This window comes from Mya arenaria, chromosome 10, assembly GCF_026914265.1.
Source record: "Mya arenaria isolate MELC-2E11 chromosome 10, ASM2691426v1".
NCBI classification, from domain to species: domain Eukaryota; kingdom Metazoa; phylum Mollusca; class Bivalvia; order Myida; family Myidae; genus Mya; species Mya arenaria.
Window position 1 is genome coordinate 33,000,000 of NC_069131.1, and position 8,795 is coordinate 33,008,794.

General features: G+C 33.4%; 1 long non-coding RNA gene across 1 annotated transcript; it reads left to right on the forward strand.

The window, feature by feature from the left end:
• The first annotated feature begins 2,459 nt into the window (after window positions 1–2,459).
• LOC128206789 (uncharacterized) lies at window positions 2,460–8,169 on the forward strand. The gene is made up of 4 exons (XR_008256569.1): window positions 2,460–2,586; window positions 6,227–6,334; window positions 7,215–7,258; window positions 7,956–8,169. It is a non-coding gene; the product is annotated as an uncharacterized LOC128206789 (long non-coding RNA).
• Window positions 8,170–8,795: the final 626 nt, after the last annotated feature.

Sequence of the window (8,795 nt, forward strand, 5' to 3'; positions counted from 1 at the left end):
TAGGGTACAGTGACTAACCTTAACTTTCTAATGTTAATGTTTAAGTCAAGTGTGGTCATTAGGAATTAAAACAATAAAAATCAAAAATAATATAGATCTATATGTCCAAAATTTACTGTCGCTTATGCTCAGAGGTTGTATGTGAATTGATGTGATGTTAAACACTTATCTTTAAGATACATGGTTGTTTTGCAGTCAGATTTATTGTTAATGTAGCAGAAGTTCAAAACAATATCATATTTAACGGCGTACATTTTGTTTAATTTCATCTTTATAAAAAAAACTCCAAATACGATTGAATATTACCACTAGCCGGTTGAAAGCAAGATATGATATAATGTATATTTTTTATTTCTTTTAAAAAACAATCTAAGAGTCTAAATCAGTCTTTACCATATATATCCGATAAAATACATAAAATTCAACTTAGAGTGACTTACTGTTATATATAACAGTTAAACGGTATATAAATAGCAACAGCTTTCCAATTACAGCCAATACCTAATCAATTGATTGTAACCAATAATTGATTGTAAAATAGAATACTGTTTAAAACAAGGAAGCATAATTAAAAAAAATGCAAAATATAATTATTATCAAAGAAGAAATGAATGTAAGTGATGATGTGCCATATAAACATTTGCATTCACATATTTTAGTGGAGGCATAATTAATTATTTTATTGCAGACAAAGTTTTTTTCTTGGCCAATTTTTACCTGATTTCTATCAAATGTTTTTTTCATAAATAGGAAAATCTAAAGGAAAATATTGTCGCAGAGTTGGGGAAAATACATACTCACCTATTTTACATGTATAACAGGACATAACTTTGTTGGCAGAAAGTTATAGTTCAGGCCCCAGCATAAGGTGTTAACCAATGATTTTTTAGCTTGATTATTCAAAGAATAAGGAGAGCTATCCTAGTCACCGAGTGTCGGCAGCAGCGTCGGCGTAACCACTTATATTAAAGTTTGTGTTAGTGATGAAACGATTATCGAGTACAATCGATTAATCGTCGCTTACAATGCTATGTCGGCGACAATCGATAGTGGTTTTCCAAAATCTATGTCGCTAATGTTACTTCTGGTAACTACGTATTGTTTTGTTTTGTGGTACAAGTCAAGAAAAGGAGGTTTTTCTTTCAGATAAATTCTCTTTGAGTTCATTTTATTAAGGGCGGTAACACTCTTACACAAGTGCGGTGAATGTTAACACTTTTGCTTAAAAACCTACAACCTCTCCCAAAATTACAAATTAGTCTTAATTTTGTATATATTTCATACAACATTCTTCAATAACCTGTCTCTATGATGTAGTGGGTCCGGTCTTTTCTGTAAATACCGGGGATTCCGGCATGATGTATTCTGTTTTTAAAACCGTTTTTGGTTTGGTTTGTAATTAAATAAATTACGTTTTTGTTGAAAGTTTTATGAAATTAAGATGTTCTAATTAAATGTTAAATTTAACAGGTTCACAGAAAATATTATGCATTGACATGGATGAAATATTAATATAACTTACATGTTCCAGTGTGCAGCATTTTGCAGTATAATGTGCAATTATTAAGTATGTGTTGTGTTGTGATGTTTTGTGTTTTTTGTTTAGTTGTTAAAAGACAGAAAGAGGTTATGGAATTTACATTCTGTTGCAAAAAGCATGTCTATAGCATCACACGTACTGAATCCAGGTTTAACCATTTAAATGCTCGTGCTACTATGTATAAATAATGTATTCCTAACTGATATTATGAGCTTTCGATTATTGTCCGATAGTAAATCGAAATGCTTGGTCCGATTCGATTCGATTATCGATATCAAATGGAGTCCGATTTTCAAACACTAGTTTGTTTACCACCTCAAATATTTTCAAAGTCCATTGACATATGGCTTGGAAACTTTGCACACCTGTTCACCATCATTCCCCCAACCTGTACACAGGAAGAGGTAACTTTATCAAGCATTTTGAGAAAATTATGCCCCTTTTCTTCTTAGAATTTACGTTAAAGTTTACGTACCACCTCAAATATTTTCAAAGTCCATTGACATCTGGCTTTGAAACTTTGCATGCTTTTACCCCATCATGCCCCAACCTTTATTTTAAATAAAGAGTAATTATTTGGTATAACGTACATGTTTTGTTTTCAATTAAAATTACTAGAAAGTTTTTATTTGCCGTCAGTGCAATTGGTAAACTCCAAGGTTGCTCTGTTAAATTGTATTGAATTGTCCCCTGGTTTGAGAAAGCATAAATGATTGAAGATTTTTGTTGTCTATGATAGGCTTGAAATATGAATATATACGAAGGTGTTTGTGCTACAATTGTCCTCAGTTGGAGGTCATTTACACTGCACTGTATTCAGTAGTTTTTCTTATATGGTAAATACCATAATGTATAATCTTGCTCTGTTTTTGATGCTTTTGTCATTTTTCAGTGATGTGATTTTTTGCATTGCAGCTGGACAGTGCCATGATGTGGATACTGTTCATACTGATGATGTGGATACTGTTCATACTGATGATATAATGCTGATAATGTGGATATTGATGATGTAGATGCCCCGGATGATCAACCAGGGACTAATAGAGGTACGCTTTTTCACTTACCTTTCTACTTATATGAGATGAATGTTTGCCTGATATTTAAGTAAAATTGCAATTTATTTTTTTTCCATTATAAGTCTTGAAATTTGTTTTTTTCTTAAAGGTCTAACAGTTGCAAAGTGTTAAATATTGGTCGTCAGTGGGTTTGCTATAAAACACTTTAAGTAGAGGTGTCTCCAGTCTTATGAAACGGAACTGACTTTGAAGTGCCTAGCATAAAAGGAATAAGATACTAGAGACTTATACGAAATATTTTTATGTGTTGTCCAAAGGTATTAACTTGTCCTCAATTGGAGGTGTTTGTGCTAGAATTGTCCTCAGTTGGAGGTCATTTCACACTGCACTGTATTCAGTAGTTTTTCTTCCATGGTAAATACCATAATGTATAGTCTTGTTTTGTTTTTGATGCTTCTGTCACTTTTCAGTGATGTGATGTTTTTGTATTGCAGCTGGACAGTGCCATGATGTGAATACTGATGATGTGGATGCTGATGATGTGGATGCTGATGATTTGGATGCTGATGATGTGGATGCCTCCGTTGATCAACCAGGGATTGAAATAGGTACACTTATCTTTCTTATAATATGAGATGAATTTGTGCCTGATATTTGAGCAAAATTGCAAAAAAAAAGAATGAGAAGCCTTGGAATATAGTTTTTAGGTCGATTATTCGAAGAATTAGGAGGGCTATACTACTCACCCCAGCGTCAGCGTCCGGTTAGAAATTGAAATTCAGGGCAAGTTGGGATTTTCACTTAGATGTCCAATACATTCATTCAATTAACCTAATACTTAACATAGTTGTTCATGACCATCAAACAATGAGGTTAGATAACTCCATATTATCCTTTTTACAAATAATGACCCCTGATTGACTATTGAACTTCGGTTAAAGATTTAGGACAGGTTGGGTTTATTTATTAATAACTTCTATACCCTTTGTTCATTTGACTTAATACTTCACACAGTTGTTCAGGACCATCACTCCTTTGAGGTTACATAACTCCATATTATCCTTAATACAAGTTATGGCCCCTGATTGACTTGGGTTAAACTTTTAGGGCAGGTTAAAGTTTTAGGGCAAGTTGGGATTTTCACTTATTAGTCCAATACCCTTCATTTAATTGACTTAATGCTTCACAATTGTTTAGGACCATCACACAATGAGGTTACATAACTCCATATTATCCTTAATACAAGTTATGGCCCCTGATTGACTTAGGTTAAAGTTTTATGGCAGGTTAAAGTTAAAGGGCAGGTTAAAGTTGTAGGGCAAGTTGGGATTTTAATAAAAAAAACGTCTATACCCTTCATTCAATGCCCTTAATACTTTGCATAATTATTGACGACCATCTTAGAACAAGGAACATAACTCCATTTTAACCCTTAATACAAATTATGGGAATGATTTTTTTTTCAATTTTTCTTTTTATATCCTTTGAAAGGCACATTTTTATATATATTCTTAACCACATTTTCATGAAGGGAAAACAAGTTATTTGAATGTCGACTTGCGTCATTGTTCGGGCGGCTGGTGGGAGGCAGCGTCAAAGTCACCTTATGAATGGAATAATTTTAGCTAGCTTTGAAATAAATAGACCAAACTTGGTATATAGGAAGAGTTTATAGAGACCTTTTCTGAGATTGTGTTTTGGGCCCCTAGAGTTATGGTCTAGGTCAATGTCACTGTTGCTAAAAATAGAAATATGCTTATACTGAATAACTCAAGTAAAGGTTGACATAGTGTGACCAAACTTGGTATATAGGACAAGTTTATCCAGAGCTTTCATGGATTGACTTCGCCCCCCTAGGGTCAATGTCACTGTTACTAAAAATGGATTACTGTGTAACCGAACCTCAACAAGTGGTAGTAAGCCGCACGGGCGGTTACAAGAACCCTCAGGTTCGACACAGGGCAAAGGCAGGGAGGTTGGGTGTGAAGAACAACTGAGATGTTTGCATTTTTTTATACAATCTATTCAAGAATTCAAGTTCATTAATTAAATTCAAATGGAAATAACACTGTAAAAACCAAATAACTATGAAACTAATAAATGCCTTAGATATACCTAGCTGCTCAGGCAAGCCATAATGCAACTTTAGGCTGTAAGTTTGAAACAATTCTGTCGAGTGTCAAAAATTGACAAACACAGTATAAAAAAATAAACTCCAAGTAATTTATTTCTAACTATCAAAAATCAGAGAAATTTAACATCTCAGGTACAATAATCAAGTTTTTAAATTGGAAAACCTATATGAAAAAATGTGAGTGGCCCACAGGGAATCCACGCACTACCTTAATAGAACCCAGGAAAGTAAAAATGGTGAAGGTACCGTCAGAGGACAGATAACTTACTGAAACTAATTCAGTCGGTCTTTAAGCAGTAAGAAAAACCAATCCAAATAAAAGTAATGAACTTCTGTAGCACAGTAAAATGTAATAACTGTTATGGTTGACATACTTTGACCAAACTTAATATCTAGGAAGAGTTTGTAGAGGACTTCCATTGGATTGTGTTTGGGGCGAATTGAATCAAGGTCACTGCTACTAAAAATAAAAATATGCTTGAATATCTCAAGTAAGGGTTGACATAGTGTGACCAAACTTGGTATATAGAACAAGTTTATGCAGAGCTTTCATGGATTGCCTTTCGGCCCCCTTGGGTCAAAGTCACTGTTACTAAAAATAGATTACTGGTTCAGTTATGGTTGGCATACTTTGACCTAACTTAATATGTAGGAAGAGTTTATGGAGGACTTCCATTGGATTGTGTTTGGGGCCCATGGAATCAAGGTCACTGCTACTAAAAATAGAAATATGCTAAGTACCGGTACTGAATACCTCAAGTAAGGGTTGACATAGTGTGACCAAACTTGGAATATAGGACAATATACAGAGCTTTGATGGATTGCCTTTCGGCCCTCTTGGGTCAAAGTCACTGTTACTAAAAATAGATTACTGTTTCAGTTATGTTTGACATATTGTGACCAAACTTAATATGTAGGATGAGTTTATGGAGGACTTCCATGGGATTGTGTTTGGGGCCCATGGCATCAAGGTCACTGCTACATGTACTAAAGATAGAAGAAAACAATTGAAACTGAATCTCTTCTGCCAATCATTAAAAACCTGGTTTTGTCACATGCCGCTTCTTGTTCACTTTTTTAATTTGATTGTTTTATTGTGTTTGCCAGGCACATATAACATTGTTATTGTTTTGACTTTTAAGTCAAAGCGGCATAGTCAAGCGCGCTGTCTTATAACAGCTCTTGTTTCTTAACTAGAAGTTGCAGAAGTTTTTTTATATTGGTTGTCAGTGGGTTTTCTTTAAAATACTTTCTTTAAACGTGCCTCCTGTCTTAAAAACTAAATTGTTTGAAGTGCCTAGAGTTGGATGATATTTGAAACAAGATATATTTATGAAATAGTTTTATGTGTTGTTCAAGGGTAATAACTTGTCCTCAATTGGAGGTGTTTGTGCTAGAATTGTCCTCAGTTGGAGGTCATTCACACTGCACTGTATTCAGTAGTTTTCCTTCTATTGTAAATACCATAATGTATAATCTTGTTCTGTTTTTGATGCTTTTGTCACTTTTCAGTGATGTGATGTTTTTGTATTGCAGCTGGACAGTGCCATGATGTGAATACTGTTGATACTGATGATGTGGATGCTGATGATGTGGATGTTGATAATGTTGATGCCTCCGTTGATCAACCAGGGACTGAAATAGGTACACTTATCATTTTTATTATAATATAAGATGAACGGGTGCCTGATATTTGATGTTTTCATGTATAGATTTGCCCTTGTTGTAAAAGAATTAGTCTTGGAATGTAGTTTTCATAATGGGTTCAAAGTGATTGGAATGAAGTGTCTTCATTTGGACATCAATGGGTGTTCGACCAAATTCATTGTCGTTTGAGGTGATGACTACATGTAGAAATTTGCTTAACAAATAAGAAATTCAAACCACCAGAGATATTAAAATCAGTTTGACATCATTCTAGTCGTAGGTTGAAGGTCATTTCACAATCTTGGTTGTACATCATTGTATGTAAATAACATTATCATTAACCGAAATGTTTAATATATGTACCTGTATGTGCTTACAATCAGTAAAGCTGAATACTTTTTTTCAGTATTATGCTTACCACAGAACAAAATCAAAATACCAGAGGTTCAAAAGACAAAATACTATGTCATTTTTTTTGCAACATGTCTCTTTTAGCCTAGTTGTGTAGAGATAAATTGTCTCCCTATATGGAGGTTGGTGTGTGTGTGTGTTCGAGATAAATTATCTCCTGTATTAAAAACACTACACCTTCAATATTTCATAACCAGTACTGCATTTTAAAATAATAGGCATCAAGGAAATTTGAAATACCTGAGATCTCAATACAGGCATGGTGTCTAATAAAAGTAACTGGCCTCCATTGGAGGTGATATGTTTGGAAAAGTCCTCAGAAAGAGGTTTTGTTAATGTACATCAATTTCATTCAAATAATACTTGTCGAGAGACACCTGTTTCATTATTATTAATAGCATTAATTGTTAGCGTTAAGAAACATAACAGACCTATTTGCGTATATAATAGGTTTTTGTCTCCATAGGTCAACTCGAAGCAGTCGTAAATGCTGGGATTGGCACAAACCATGTAAGAATCATTTTGAAATTTGTGACAATTAGAATTTTCTATTCTTAAAGCAAATTTAATTTAAAAAGTGTTGTTTCTGTAAAGGAGTAAGTGCACTTTTGTGATCAGGCTTTTCTGTTGTCTTCCTTAGTGTACAATTAATTTTGTGTAACAACCATACTTGTAATCTTAAAAAAAACCTATTCAGTGTTTAAATTAGCCAGAATGTGTGTCATGTTACTGATCAGTGGAAAAAGTTACAGTGAAAATATCTAATTGTATTTAACAGAAAGGCCTTGAATTGAATTTCTACATATCAAATAAAATCCTGAAGTCAAACATGTTTAACATGGACAACAATGTATATTATATAGCACTGTAAGACATGTTGCTCAGGTCAGTGCTACAGAAAAATGAGTTTGCTTACCGTGCCCATTTTATTGTACAAATTCAGAAATCAAATAATATAAAGGTTATCAGTGAAAACACATCATCTTGAATACAGGTTATATTTATATATTGACTTGCAGAGGCACTGTTGCTAATTCCTAGACAACTTCAAGTGATAAAACGTGTTTTAATATATGATTATATGTGTTATGGTTATTTGTCCTATAGAGGACTATCAAGAACACACTTTCATATGTTAGTGCTCAAAATAGATGAAAATATAGTGATTTTTTTTGTCTATAAAATAGCCTGTATTTCTGTGTTTTAGGAAAAACGAACAGCCACAGTCAGAACACCTTGGAGCTAGGCTGAAGAAGACGTGGTAGAAAATGGCCTTAAAAAGTGTTTTAAGCTTAATACTCCACCAAAAATAAGTTAGAATGTCTTGAACTTATAAAGAAGTATCCAATTCTTGCCAGGCGATCAAGGACAATGGTGAAAGGGTACATTAGAACAAGGCAACTGGCCTTGCAATAGGCTCATGAAAAACCAAACAATTAAACAAATAGATACTTTAAATTATAGAATAGACTAGATTGCATTTTGATTTAAGCTTTATATCTGAATACCATTAGCGTTTGACATTTTCTTTGGATATTGTTATATTTTTATTTATTTATTAACAATTAAAAATTTGAAATTGAATATGGTAATAACTTGTCCTCAATTGGAGGTGATTTTGCTAGAATTGTCCATGATGTTTGTGGTCATTTACACTGCAGTGTATTCAATTGTTCTTTTGTTCCATGGTAAATAATGGTGTGTGGTATTGTTTTGTATTGAATGCTTTTGTTACTTCTCAGTGATGTGATGTTTTTCGTGTTGTTGGATAAATTGATGAAATGCAAATGAAATATCATCATGTATGAACATGTCAAACAAAAATGTATTAACTTTCTTCTGTTTGCTATCAAAACGTTAAGTATTTGTTTGGTTGAATTGTATCTAGACCCAATGAATGAAGATTTGTTTATTACTGAAATTTGATATGCATTAATTTTTGTAAAAGAAAATTTTTCAGAAAAAAGTATCTTGGTATTGTGATATGCCTTGGCACCTGCCAGGGCTGTGGGCATCATGCAGTATTTTAACTAGGACAGTAACTAAA